Source organism: Rattus norvegicus, chromosome 3 (assembly GCF_021556685.1).
Source record: "Rattus norvegicus strain SHRSP/BbbUtx chromosome 3, alternate assembly SHRSP_T2T, whole genome shotgun sequence".
NCBI classification, from domain to species: Eukaryota; Metazoa; Chordata; class Mammalia; order Rodentia; family Muridae; genus Rattus; species Rattus norvegicus.
The window spans coordinates 136,960,734-136,976,210 of NC_141536.1; the positions used below are offsets into that span (position 1 = coordinate 136,960,734).

The 15,477-nt window shown below is 37.7% G+C and overlaps 2 pseudogenes; one reads left to right on the forward strand and one right to left on the reverse strand.

The window, feature by feature from the left end:
• Nucleotides 1-3,705: 3,705 nt before the first annotated feature.
• Eif1-ps6 (eukaryotic translation initiation factor 1, pseudogene 6) lies at nt 3,706-12,788 on the reverse strand (annotated as a pseudogene).
• Fth1-ps5 (ferritin heavy chain 1, pseudogene 5) lies at nt 12,622-13,489 on the forward strand (annotated as a pseudogene).

Sequence of the window (15,477 nt, forward strand, 5' to 3'; positions counted from 1 at the left end):
TTGTAACAATATTTCTGCCATTGTTACCTCTAAAATATTTCTCAATATTACACTGTTTGTGCTTTGATATTCCATGAGCCAGTCTTAAATTGGTCATAATTCTCTGACAATTCAGATTTTACCAAGTGCTTCCAGGATGAACCATTTAGTTCACCTTACAGCATCTGATGACTTTTCTATTCTTCAGCTCAAAACTCCTTCAGATATCGTCAATAGACAATATTTAAAAGACTGAGAATCAGGTACTCATAGTTATCATACCAATGTAACTACAACTTCTATCTTACTACTTATTTTCTACCTTAGTTTCTTCCCTCATTGTTAAGACAAAACCACAGAGAAATTAGAGACAGAAAGGCTTATTATTACCTTTAGCCACATATTTTGATTGTCAATAGATGAAAATTATATAATTCTCATACAGTATCTGACTGACCATTTCATATAAGTGTATAAATGAAACAATATGGAGTGTTCTGAAAGACATATACATATTATTTTTCCAGATTTGTAAAGTTGGAAAATCTTTCATGTGTTGTTAATTTCACCTTATATTTTGATGTTCATTGCACATAAGGTTGCCTCTATACACTGTAAGCAAATTGGTTGTACAGGTAATATTAAATTTACTCTGGAGATCTCAGTACACACAATCACAAACAAAAATCTCTTTCCATTTATTCATATACTCAGGTCTTGTATATGGAAAAAATTTCTCAAATCAATTTTTTCTCTCACAATTATCTTCATGCATGTTATTATTCATGTATGTTTATTATTCAAAGTATTAATCTAATTCTATTTATGATTGTTTCTCTTTCTAGTGTATGATTCAAGGTACTATCAGTAGATTAAATCATAAAATTTACATTACTCTGTAAAAGAGAATCTATCTGAAGTGTATCCTCTGTTACATCTGAGTTTTCTATCAGAACATTTGTTTTAATATTTTGCACTGGATATTGACATCAATGATGTTGGTAATATTTTACACTTAATAGTGAATGTCAGCAGTACCTCTGGCTCTTGATTATTTTGTTGAAAAATTCTAATGCTTTTCATTAAGTTCTGGTGTTTCCAGAAATGTACCGTGTGTTGATGAGTAAACATATAGTTGGATCTCCTTTTCAGAACTTTGTCTACAACTGATAGGTAAATAGAAAAATCCATATAGGAGAAATGGACTAATCCTTCACATCTGCATTAATATGACATAAAGAATTTGTTTTCTGTTTCTGACTTGTCCTTGCATCACAGCTAGGAACTGTTTAATGAACATTCTTTGTCATATTCATCCTAACTTTGGAGAGTTTTTCAGTCATAGTTTACCAAGAAAATGTTCTTCACTTTCCATGAGGGAATATTTGTATCAAAATTCTAAAAGTCATATCAAGTGTTGAAGAAGAGAGCTCTTATAGATCCTCATAGGCTGTGCGTCTGCTGCTATACTTAAAGTGATATGCAACCTAGGCTCATAATTCTGCTAGAGTGATTTTGCTTGTGTAAGGTCTACAGTGGGTCAGCAAAGATCCCTGATTTCAAGAGAGGAGTGTCTGCCATGTGCCAAATAAAGAATTCTGCAGTATTTTATCCATCACTATGCATCTTTTTATCAACAACCTAATAGTTTTTCATGTCTGCCTTATTTACTGAAGCCCGGCATCAGGTAATATTTGTCCCCTAAAGGTAGTAAAGTTTTCTGAGTATCCTGTGAAATTTCAAAATGTTCCTGTAAAACCAAATCACTATATTCCATGACAAAGGAAGAGAGCAGACTGAGTTCATGTTGAGAAGAATTAGAACCCCTATTGGCATATCTACCCTATCTATCAACATCCAGACATACATCAAAGCAATGTTTGTTTTCTCAGAGTAGGCTTTCTGATAATAATATGAAACCAAGAGAAAAATTTCCTTTATCTCCCATTTCTACAGATATATTTGAAGAACAGATGGTCAGGCCTAGCAATCTAGATACTACATAAACTGACTTTTGTATATTGTTGTTTTCTAACTTCTCTTCAACTTCAAATTCCTGTCACCTTTCTAACGTATATACAAGTCCCCTTCAACATTCATGGATTTTCTTATTATTAATATATGCTTAACCTTTTAATTTTGATTGTATTATCATTCACATGTTACAAATTATTCATTGAAACCTGGTGGGGCTTACTTGATAGACACACAATCAAATTTCATCTATATCTCTCACAAGAATCTGCCAATTACTCCATGAAAGGATAGAAGAGTATTGTCATTGAGCCTATCTGCAATTCACTAATGGTTGTTAAGAGCACTCTCATATGGTGGCCTCGGCTTGTGAGGCTGTGTTAGATTTCCCCTATCACTTCTGATTGTTCCCTCCTTTACCATCTGACTTTGCTAATTGGTTTCAAGTGGTCCCCTATCTCCAGGATCAGAATCAGAAATCCTACACAGGGCTTTCATATCTGGCCTGAAGTGAGTTACCCCTGACCTTTTCTGAGATGGTACTTTGTTAAATATACAGAATGAGTCTATACTGTTCAAAAGAAGACAAGATGTTCCCTTTTAAGACTCAAGTGAACTAGTGAATCTATTCAGACAACAAACCACCCAGAGATTATTCCGGGCCTAATACCCAGATTTGGAAATAGAGAATAAATGAATGGGTATTGAGTGAAAATTTTACCAGGCAATCCATCAGAGAAATCTCTTGAAAAAGCATGTACTTAAATATTCATCTGTACACACTTAGTCCTCCAAAATACACAACCATTATTACAGTATATTTTTGCATTGGTGTTAATACTTTTGATACTGTCTGAATAGTAGTATGTAATGTGACCAGCAGAACTGCAGAACTGCATCTGCTTTATCTTTTGAAACAGTCATTATTATTATTATTATTATTATTATTATTATTATTATTATTTCTGAAAACAAGATGTATTTTAATAAGAATTTAAATAAATTACATAACATTGAAACTGGAAGGGAAAAGGAAACCAAAAGACCAGTTTGTTCGTTTACATGGAACTGGGCTGCAACTTGTTTTGAGTTGAAATCTCTACAGTTAGCCACAAGGTTAATGGCACCAGCTTGATTTTTGCTTCCTCATTGTAAGTTTAACTGATATCAGGCTGGTCTTACCCTTCATGTTTCAGCATCCCTTCGTTAGTATAGATCTGCCTAAATATAATGCCCTAGTGGTGAGCTAGTGTCCATGACTTCTCTGGAAAGGTGGCCCTTTCTGAATTTTGCCTACCTGGTCAGACACCAGGGGTTCTTTTTATGGCCAGAGACTCTATATAGTGACATAGCTGTGTTAGTTACCATACTCTCAGTCACCTGAGCTGTTCAAATGGTGATACTCTTCTAGGGTTGGGGTCTCTCTCAAGGGAGTCCCAAGGAACTTCTGGTCACACATACCCATTACACAGCTGTGATTTGGGGGTTCTTGTCTTGCCTGAAACCCTGTTATTGCTTTGTTTCAGGGTAGAAACTGTCATGGATTATTGCTTAACCTATGTAAATGAGGTTCAAGACCTGGCTTTTCTCAGTTTATTGCATGAAGGAGTTACACTACTCCAAGGTAAAAGTGGACCCTAAATGAGTACATTAGACAAGCTGTAAGGTTTCTAAACTTGTGACAAGGGACACCAGGGAAATTCTACTCATTGGACGGAAATCCTCACTTAAGTTTCAGAGAGCTACAAGCACTTAAAATCCATGAATCTTCAACTGATCGTCCTTAGCCAGTCCAATTTCTATCAGGAACTGGCATATATTCTTGCATTGGTCATCTTGTAGCTGAATTATTTCTCCATATTCTACATGTTCAATTACAGTACAATTGCAAGCAAATTTCTTTTTAAACGCCTTCACTAGTTTATTTTTAAAAAATTTTTATTAGACACATTTCTTTACTTACATTTCAAATGATATTCCCTATCTGAGTTTCCTGTCCATAAGCCTGCATCTCCTCTACTCCTCCTCCCCCATAGAGGTATTCCCTCTATACATCCTCCATATTGCCCCCATCCCCATATTCCCCTGCACTGGGGTTCCAACCTTGCCAGGACCAATGGCTTCCCCTTCCCCTGGTGCCCCAATAAGGCTGTTCTCCGCTATACATGCAGTTGTAGCCCTGGGTCAGTCCATGTATAGTCTTTCAGTAGTGGTTTAGTCTCTGGAAGCTCTGGTGTATTGGCATTCTTGTTTTTATGGTGTTGCAAGCTCCTTCAACTCTTTCAATACTTCCTCTAACTTCCCCCAAGGGCGTCCTGTTCTCAGTTCAGTGGTTTGCTGCTAGCACTGTCCTCTATATTGGACATGCTCTTGAAATGTCTCTCGGGAGAGATCTATATCCGGTCCCTTTCAGCATGCATTTTTTAGCTTCATCAATCTTACATAGTTTTGGTGGCTGTAAATATATGGGCCTCATGTGGGGCAGACTCTGAAAGGCCATTCCTTCAGTTGCTGCTCTACACTTTGCTTCCACGTCCTCTCCCATGGATTATTTGTTCCCCTTTTAAGAAGGAGTAGGATCATCTGTATTTTTGTCCTCCTTCTTCTTGAGGTTCCTTTGGTCTGTGGATTGTATCTTGGGTAATTTGAGCTTTTCGGCTAAGTGGATACTTAACAATGCTTGCATACCAAGTGTGATTTTCTGTGATTGAGTTACCTCGCTCAGCATGGTTCTAGTTCACTCCATTTGCCTATGAATTTCATGAAGTCATTGTTTTTGATAGCTAAGTAGTACTCAATTGTGTAGATGTACCACATTTTTGAATCCATTCCTCTGTTGAAGGGCACCTGGCTTCTTTCCATCCTCTGCTTGTTATAAATAAGGTTGCTCTGAACATAGTGGAGCATGAGTCTTTGTTGTATATTGGCGCATCTTTTAGGAATATGCCCAGGAGAAGTATAGCTGGGTCCTCAATAAAGGAAATGTCCAATTTTCTGAGGAACCTCGAGAATGATTTCTAGAGTGACTGTACCAGTTTGCAAATCCATGAACAATAGAGGAGTGCTCCTCTTTCTCCACATCACTGCCAGCATCTGCTGTCATCTGAGTTTTTGATCTTAGCCACTCTGACTGGTATGAGGTGGAATCTCAGGGTTGTTTTGATTTGCATTTCTCTGATGACTAAGGATGTTGAATGTTTCTTTAGGTGCCTTTTGGCCATCCATTAATCCTCAGCTGAGAATGTTTTGGTTTGCTCTGTACCGCATTTTTTTAATAAGGCTATTTGTCTCTCTGGAGTCTAACTTCTTGAGTTCTTTGTATATTTTGGATGTTAGCTGTCTATCAGATGTAGAATTGATAGAGATTTTTTCCCAATCTGTTGGTTGCTATTTTGTCCTAACAATAGTGTCTTTTGCTTTACAGAAGCTTTGCAGTTTTATGAGGTCCCATTTGTCGATTCTTGATCTTAAAACATAAGCCATTGGTGTTTTGTTCAGGAAATATTCCCCAGTGCCCATGTGTTCAAGACTTTTCCCCACTTTTTCTTCTATTAGTTTGAGTGTATCTGGTTTGATGTGTAGGTACTTGATCCACTTGGACTTAAGCTTTGTACATGCTGATAAGAATGGTTTGATTTGCAATCTTCTACATGTTGACCCTCAGTTAACTATCATCATTTGTTGAAAATGCTGTCTTTCTTCCATTGGATGGTTTTAGCTTCTTTTTCAAAGATCAAGTGACCATAGGTGTGTGGGTTCATTTCTGGGTCTTCAATGCTCTTCCACTGATCTATTTGCCTGTTGCTGTACCAATACCATACAGTTTTTATGACTATTGCTCTGAAATACTGCTTGAAGTTAGAGATGTTGAGTCCCCAAGAAGATCTTTTATTATTGAGGATAGTATTTGCTCTCCTGGTTTTTTTTATTCCAGATGGATTTACAAATTGCTCTTTCTATCTCTATAAAGAACTGAGTAGGACATATGATGGGGATTGCATTGAATCTGTATATTGCTTTTGGCAAAATGGTCATCTTTCCTATATTAGTCCTACCAATCCATGAGCATGGAAGCTTTTCCATCTTCTGAGATCTTCCTCAATTTCTTTCTTCAGTGATTTTAAGTTCTTGTCATACAGATCTTTCACTTGCTTGGTTAAGGTCACATCAAAATATTTTATATTATTGGGGACTATTGTGAAGGGTGTCATTTACCTAATTTCCTTCTCAGCCTGTTTATCCTTTGAGTAGAGGATGGCTACTGATTGGTTTGAATCAATTTTATACCCTGACACTTTGGTGAAGTTGTTTAAGTAGTTTCTTTTTATTGTATTCACCAGTGATCCCTTGGACAGTTGTAAGGGTCTTCCTGTTTCCCTGTTGAATTCTTATAAGGAAATAATCCTCAGTTCCAGCAGGAAGCTGGTCATCACCCTTATTTGCATCATCAGAGGGGTTGAAAGAGTGGAGGTTCTGGATAGCAGACCTACAATATGATTTCTTTTCCTTAGTGGAAATGGCCTGCTAATGCAGCTGCCAGAGAAGACAGGCTGCGGTTTTGGATGTGGGTGTTGGGGCATAGTGTTGGAAGCAGTGGGTTTGAGGGGGAGGCAGCTGAGTCCTTTGCAGCAGCTCAGTGACTAGGGTTCATAATTATTTTTTTAAAGCCTGGGTATTGACAAAATTGAGGTGTTCTAGACTCCAAACATAGGTAGATTTTTTCACATTCTTGTCTAATTTTCATAAAGGTATCAAAATACTCATTTAAGAGTGGAAGACAAACACTTTACATGTGTTTGGTCATAGAGTCATTGGAAAACATCTTTTGGTATTTCCTTTTCTTTTTAAAATAATCTTTCTCTTTCTTTCTTTCTTTCCTTCTTTCTTGATGCTTTTCCATAGATACTGGGTATTTTTGAATTTTTTAAAATATTTTATTCACATTTTAATTTATATTTCAAACCTTATTCTCTTTCATGGTTTGCCATCCATAACCCCCATGCCTCCCCATCTCATCTCCTATCCCCCTTCTTCTCTGAGGGTGTTCCTGTTTCAAAAACCCCAAACCATTCCAGCCTCCCAATCCTGACATTTCCCTACCTTGGGTGATACAGCCTTGGCAGGACCAAGGGCTTCTCCTCCCATTCAGGCACAACAAGGCATACAGAACTCCAAATAAATAGGACCAGAAAAGAAAGCCCTCGCATCACAAAATAGTCAAAACCCTAAATGCAGAAAACAAAGAAAGATATTTAAAGCAGTAAGATATGACGGTAAAGTAACATACAAAGGCAGACCTATAAGAATTACACCAGACTTCTCACAGGGGCTATGAAAACCAGAAAATCCTAGGCAGATATCATCTAGACGCTAAGAGAAGACAAATGCCAGCCCAGGCTACTATGTCTAGCAAAACTCTCAAATAAAATAGATTGAGAACCCAAGATAATCCAAGAGAAAAGCAAATTTGCACAATAACGTTCTACAAATCTAGCCCTACAAAATATAATAGATGGAAAACTCCAACAGTGGGAGGAAAACTACACCCTAGAAGAAGCAAGAAACTAATTTTGCAACAAAACCAAAAGAAGAGATTCACACAAACATAATTCCACCTCTAACAAGGAAAATAACAAGAAGGAACAATGACTATTCCTTAATATTTCTTAAGACCAATGGAACCAATTCTCCAACAAAAAAATATTGACTAACAGACATGATATGTAAAGAAGACCCAGCATTTTACTGCATAGAGGAAACAACCTCAGAGACAAAGAGAGGTACTACCTCAGAGTAAAAGACTGGAAAACAACTTTCCACACAAATGGTCCAAAGAAACAAGTTGGAGTAGCCATTGTAATATCAAATAAAATTGAGATTCAACCAAAAGAAAATGAATGACATTTCATGTTTATCAAAAAATTCCACCAAGTTGAACTCCCAGTCTTGAATAAGTTCCAAATGCAAGGTCACCTACATACATAAAGGAAACCTTATTAAAGGTCTTAGCACCCATTGTACCTCACACCATAATAGAGGGAGACTTCAACAGCCTCATCAATGGACAGATCATGGAAATAGAGGCTAAACGGAAACATATAGAAACTAAGAAGTGATGAACCAAAAGGATTTAACATATATGTGTAGAACATTTCATCCTAAAATGAAAGAATATACCTTTTTCTTAGTATGTCATGGTACCTTATCCAAAATAGGCCATAAAATTCCATAGTTACAGGAAGATTTGAATAATCACATGCACACTGTAAGATCACCATGGACTAAGGCTGGTTTTCAAAAACAAAACAAAAAATAAATGACAGAAAGCCCACATATACATTGAGTTGAACAAAGCTCCCCCAAATGATAATTTGGTCAGGGAAGAAATAATGAAAGAAATTAAAGATGTTTTAGAAATTAATGAACAGGAAGACACAACATACCCAAAACGTATGGGGCATGATGAAAGCGTGCTATGAGAAAAACTCATAGGTCTGAATGCCTTCAAAAGGGAACATGAGCGAGCAAACATTAGCAGTTTGACAGCACATGTAAAAGCTCTAGCACAAATAGAAACCAATACACCCAAGAGGAGTATAAGGCAGGAATTAATTGAACTCATGGCAGACATCAACCAAGTAGAAACAAAAAGCACTATACAAAGAATCAACAAAACCAGGAGCTGGTTCTTTGAGAAAATCAGCAAGACAGATAAACCATTAGTCAGCCTAACCAGAGGGCACACAGAGTCTATCCAAATTAATAAAATCAGAAATGAAGAGGGAGACATGACAACACAATCAGAGGAAATTTGGAAAACCATTTGATCGCACTACAAAAGCCTGTATTCACCAAACTGGAAAATATGGGTGAAATGGATAATTTTCTAGACAGATTCCCGGTCCCAAAGTTAAATCAGGATTAGATAAACTATCTAAGCTATCCGATAATTCCTAAAGAAATATAAGCACTTATTAAAAGTCTTCCAACCAAAAGAAGCACAGGACCAGATGGATTTAGGGCAGAACTTTCTGGAAGACGTCATATCAATACTGCCCACACTATTACACAAAATAAAAACAGAAGAATCACCACCCAATTCCCAATAAGCCAAAATTACGCTTATAGCTAAACCAAAGAAAATCTCAACCAAGAAAGAGAACTTCAGACGAATTCACCTTATGTGTACCCATGCAAAAATACTCAATAAAATTCTTGCAAACTGAATCCAAGAAAACAGCCCAATCTTATTGATTATTCCCTAAAGTTAAACTAGCCATTCTCTATTGATTTTATTCTATTTCAAGTTAGAATACAGTGTATTAGAACACCAGAAAATGTAGATTTTCACATATGACCATTCTATCTTAAATACAGTGCATAGGTCTAGCTATGTTCTACAAATTTTTGCATGGCATCAGTAAATAAGGAAATTTACTGTATTTACATGGTTGTTCTCTCATTCTAGAGTGATGCTTTTTAAACAATATGGTTGTGTTTGCCTTTTTAAACTGTATTAACCTTCATTGACTTTATTTCATCACATTCAATACATTTTTCCCTTGCTTCTTTTCATGTGCTTTTATTATGCGCATTCTTTCAAATTTAGTTTCTTTGATATTGAATCAAGTAATAAGTAGATCCCTCCTATCAACTTTCCTCGTCCTAGTCCACCATTCAGATAACCATCTATGGGCTTATTCGGAAAATTTCTATCTCTGTATATTCAATGTTAGTCCTGAGGTTTTTCCTCTGTCACATTAAACTTTCCTTCTTTAGCAATTTATATTTCTTATAATTTTTATATCTTTTAAAGGGATATTTTTCACAGTTATCATATGTTTTCTTTCTCAGGCTTAGTCTTTTTGCTAGAACATATTCAAAGCTAGTGCTGACATGTGATCTTTTATTTGAATCAATTTAACTGTACGTCTCAGGTTCATAGATCCTGGCTCTTCACCATAAGAAAAGGTGATACTTTTTCCTTAAATAAGCTTTCTCCCTGGAGCCTTATCAGCTTACACTGCATACCTTAGACTTAGCAAGAGGCAGACAACCAGGGAAATGTCTTAATCCCTCTCCTTTTCAGGATTTTTGTTAGTGTATAGTTACAAGTGTGATTGTGTCCCAAAGACAAGAGTGAAGTCCATAAACCCTCGAGTTATGAGGTAGCAACCGAGGTAGGAAAGACAATTCTCTGCTTACAGAAGGAGTTTCTAGACAGTAACATGCTTTTGTCTAGAAAATAAGACCATGTGTCCATGGACTAAAGATGATGGCAATGATAAAAGTTTTGAATTGCAAACTCAGTGACCTCTTCTTCATCCCAAGCTTGGATTTGTATCTATCACATGACATCATTTATTCCAAAGTCAGTTGGGAGCTAACTTTCAGAAAAAGTTATGTTTCTGTTGTATATATGGCTGGAACTTCTGAGTCAGGACTGTCCTGTCTGGATCTCATTTTTCTGTTGATATTGCAACCATATTCTATGATCTATATAATATCCTGATTCCCTTATTAATTAAGGGTTTTCTAAGTACTGTTGCTCATATGTGTCTGTTGATAAGTTTTAGTTGTATGGTTTATTTTCAGGACAGAGCAAGAAATATAAAAATAGCAGGGATCTATAATGTACTTTAGTCATGATTTCCTCAGAACTGAATCTGGAGCTTTGGCAAACTAAAGGACAATACATGTAAGGGAGTTAAAACTGTCTGCTCTGTACTGTAGTTTTCTAGATAATGCTAGCTACATCTACCAAATATATCCCTGTTTTCTGTTATTTACCTTTCCTGTCTCTGCATCATCTCCAGATATTCATCCATTCCAAAGAATCCTTCCTTTCATTTCATTCCTTAGAGGACACCTAACACTTATCCTGGTTTCTCAGCATGTGCCTTTCCCAAATGCCCTTGCCATTCTTTCCTACATGCAAATTTCACATTAAAATGCTTCTGTAAACAGAGGACCTGATCATCTTCAAAGGCTTATAACCTCACATTAGTTTTAGGGAAAAAATTTGAAGGCATGGATTTAATACCTGGAGTCCTGATTTTTCAGATCTAACCTCCTAACACCTGCATCAAAAATTTCAGTCCCTCACAGTGCTATTATATCAGGAGCTACAGGAAGTACCAACTTGCTGAGTTCGAATTTTCTTTTCAAATCAACTGAGAGTTCATCTATAGTAGAAAACGAAGTGACCCAGTCAGTAGTTATGAGCACCAATCTCTTTAGTCAAACTTGCCTATAGTTCTTCCAGAGCCTAACCCCACAAGGCCCAGATAAAAAGGAAATATAATTGGGCTTTTGTAATATCATCAGGGAAGTCAGAAGATATTTTAACTGAAACAATATATACTTAATATTTACTAGTAAACGATGAATATTTCAAACTCTGAAATCTCCTAGTCCTGTACTTTTTGTAGTGATATTTATAGCATTGGTAGTATTTTAATACTATTTTTTATGTCAGATAAAGCACTAAATGTGCATTATCCATACTTATAGTCTTAATACTTGTCTTTAAGTTGTGTGATTTCTAAGCATTTCCTGGTGGTAGGGATACACACTTAAAGAGAGTATATAAACTCTTTGTATGTACATGATGATACATTCAAGAAGGTAAAGTTTGGACCTGACCTCGACCCATAGCTCACTATATTCAGATTACATGGGGGAGAGAGATGGACTCCCAGAAATGCACAGGGGAGATGACCACTTTTGCTCACATTCCTGGCCCAAAAGGAATCAGCCTGAAGCTGTCTGGATATAGGATCCTAGGAACAATCAGGGACAGGTTGTCTCTTGTTTATGCCTGTGCCTGGAGCTGAAAGCTGGTCTCCAGGAGCACTGACAAGTTTGAGAGCAGAAGTAAGACCACCACTTCTGCTCTGAGGGACCAACCTGAAGACCTCAGAACATAGGAATTGAAAGCAGTCTGGGAAAGGATTGCTCCACATTTTGCTTTCTCTCAGAGCTGACCTGGTTATGTATCTCCCCTGGGGAGAGAGCTGGATTCTCCAAAATGAGGACAATCCTGAGAGCACAGATGAAACCACCACTTTTGCCCCCTTTTCTGGATCTAGAGGTATCAGCCTGGTGCCATTTGGACAGAGGCACCAAACAACTGTCTTGGACAGGATACTTCTGGCTTCTGCCTGGGCCCAGAGCTGACACTGTGACACAACTCTCTATACCCAGATATCACTGGAAAAAGTCAGCCTCCAGGAGTGCTAAAACAGAGGCTTAAATGAGTATCAAGCTATTTTGAGAGATAGCAAGAGCAAATAACAGCAGAGATAACCAGATTGCAAGAGGCATGTATAGTACCTACAGAACAAACCAACACTACTTGGGAACATCAGAACACAGTTCTCCCACCAGAGCAAATATTGGATATCCCAACACACCAGAAAAGCAAGCTTTGTTTTCAAAATCATATCTCATGATGAAGATAGGGGACTTTAAGTAGGACATAAATGACTCTCATAAACAAATACAGGACAACACAGGTAAACAAGTAGAAGCCCCTAAAGAGGAAACAGAAAAATCATTTAAGGAATGATAGGAAAACAACCAAACAGGTAAAGCAATTGAACAAAACAATACAGGATTTAAAAATAGAAATAGAAACAAAGGATACACCCTGGATATAGAAATCCTGGGAAACGTTCTCGCCCAGAGTCGCCGCGATTTCCTGCTTCAACAGTGCTTGAACTGAACCTGGTGCTCGACCCCTCCGACCCCCGCCGGCCGCTTTGAGCCTGAGCCCTTTGCAACTTGTCTCTCCGCCGCTCCAGCGTCGCCTCCGCGCCTCGCCCAGCCGCCATCATGACCATCGCGTCTCCCTCGCAAGTGCGCCAGAACTACCACCAGGACTCAGAGGCTGCCATCAACCGCCAGATCAACCTGGAGTTGTATGCCTCCTACGTCTATCTGTCTATGTCTTGTTATTTTGACCGGGATGATGTGGCCCTGAAGAACTTTGCCAAATACTTTCTCCATCAATCTCATGAGGAGAGGGAACATGCTGAGAAACTGATGAAGCTGCAGAACCAGCGAGGTGGACGAATCTTCCTGCAGGATATAAAGAAACCTGACCGTGATGACTGGGAGAGCGGGCTGAATGCGATGGAGTGTGCACTGCACTTGGAAAAGAGTGTGAATCAGTCACTACTGGAACTTCACAAACTGGCTACTGACAAGAATGATCCCCACTTATGTGACTTCATTGAGACGCATTACCTGAATGAGCAGGTGAAATCCATTAAAGAACTGGGTGACCACGTGACCAACTTACGCAAGATGGGAGCCCCTGAATCTGGCATGGCAGAATATCTCTTTGACAAGCACACCCTGGGACAGGGTGATGAGAGCTAAGCTGAAGTCCCCAAGGCCATGTGACTTTACTGGTCACTGAGGCAGTGCATGCATGTCAGGCTGCCTTTATTTTTTCTATAAGTTGCACCGAAACATCTGCTTAAAAGTTCTTTAATTTGTACCATTTCTTCAAATAAAGAATTTTGGTACCCCCCCCCAAAAAAAAGAAATCCTGGGAAAGAGATCAGGAGTCATAGATGCAACCATCTGCAACAGAATTCAAAATAGAAGACAGAATCTCAAAGGCAGAATATACCTTAGAAAACGTTGACACAACCATCAAAGATAATGTAAATTGCAAAAAGCTACTAACACAATACATCAAGGAAATTTAGGACTCAATAAGAAGGGCCAGGAAGTGCCTTTAACAAAATTACAGGAAAAAAAAAACACTTCTCTAACCTAAAGAAAGATGCCAACAAACATACAAGAAGCCAACAGAACTCCAAAGAGATTGGACCCGAAAAGAAATTCCTTCATTGACATAATAAACAAAACAGTGAATGCACAAAACAAAGAAACACATTAAAAGCAGTAAGGGAATAATGTCAAGTAATATATGAAGCAGACCTAACAGAATTACACCAGACATCTCAGCAGAGATTATGAAAGCCAGAAGTTCCTGGGAAAATGTCATGCAGACCCTAAGAGAAGACAGAAGCAAGTTCAGGCTACTATGTCCAGAAAACTTCTCAATTAACATTGATTGAGAAACCAAGATATTCTAAGGGAAAACCAAATTTGCTCAGTATCTATCCACAAATCCCACTCTATGAAGGATAATATATGGAAAACTCTGACACCAGGTGGAAGACTACATCCTAGGAAAATTCAGAGAATAATCTTCTTGCAACATACCCAAAAGAAGTGAGCCACAGAAACATAATTCCGCTTCTAACAACACACATAACAGGAGACAACAATCTCTATGTTATAATATCTCTGAATATAAATGGATTCAATTTCCCAATAAAAAGACATAGACTAACCATCTGGATATTTAAAGAGATACAACATTTTGATGCATAGAGAAAACACACCGCAGTGACAAAGAAAGACAGTACCTCAGAGTAAAGGCAGGAAAACAATTTTCTAGCAAGTAGTCCCAAGAAACAAGCTGTAGTAGCTATTCTAATATTCAGTAAATATACTTTCAACCAAAGCTGTCAGAAAGATAAGGAAGGATATTTCATATTCATCAAAGGAAAAATCCTCCAAGATAAACTCTAAGTACTGAACATCTATGCTCCAGATGAAATGGCATCTATAATCATAAAAGAAAATGTATTAAAGCTCAAAGCACACATTGCACACATTGTGAGGACAGAAAATAGTTTGAGACTTCAAATCCCACTCCCAGCAATGGACAGATCATGGAAACAGAAACTAAACAGAGACATAGAGAAACTAACAAAAGTTATGAGCCAAATGGATTCAACATATATCTATAACACTTTCCATCCTAACAGAAAAGGATATCATTTTTCTCAGCAACTCATACTATCTTCTGTAGGGAGCGGCACATATAGATAAAAGATGGCGCTGACATCTGATGGTCCTTTGTGGTTAACACCCACAAAGCACATGTCCTGGCATTTCTCCGGCAGTTATCAGGCTGGAGTGATATTCATGCTAATGAGGTATTTCATGCTCCACCAATCCCTAGAGGACAAGTATATAGCCATAGCCTGTTTCGTATATAAGGCTGGTGCCTTTGTTGCTTGGGGTCCCCGTATCAACAATGAGGTGTTCCTGCAACAAAGGGCTGTTGAGAAGAATCCAATGGTGTTGCGTCTTCTTGCTGGACGAGGTGGGCATTGCAATCTTCTCCAAAATTGACCATATAATTGGTGATAAAACAGGTATCAACTGATACAAAACGATTGAAGTAATGCCATGCATCCTTTCAAATCACCATGAACTGACTTTTTTTAAATAACAACAAAAATAACAGAAAGCTCAGTTCACATGGAATCTGAGCAATGTTATACTCAGTGATAACTTTGGGAAGACATTATAAAGTTTTTACAATTTACTGCAACTGAATCTACAACATACCCAAACTTATGGGACACAATGAAAGAAGTAAAAAGAGGAAAGCTCATAGCTCTATGTGCCTCTAAAAATAGACAAAGCTTA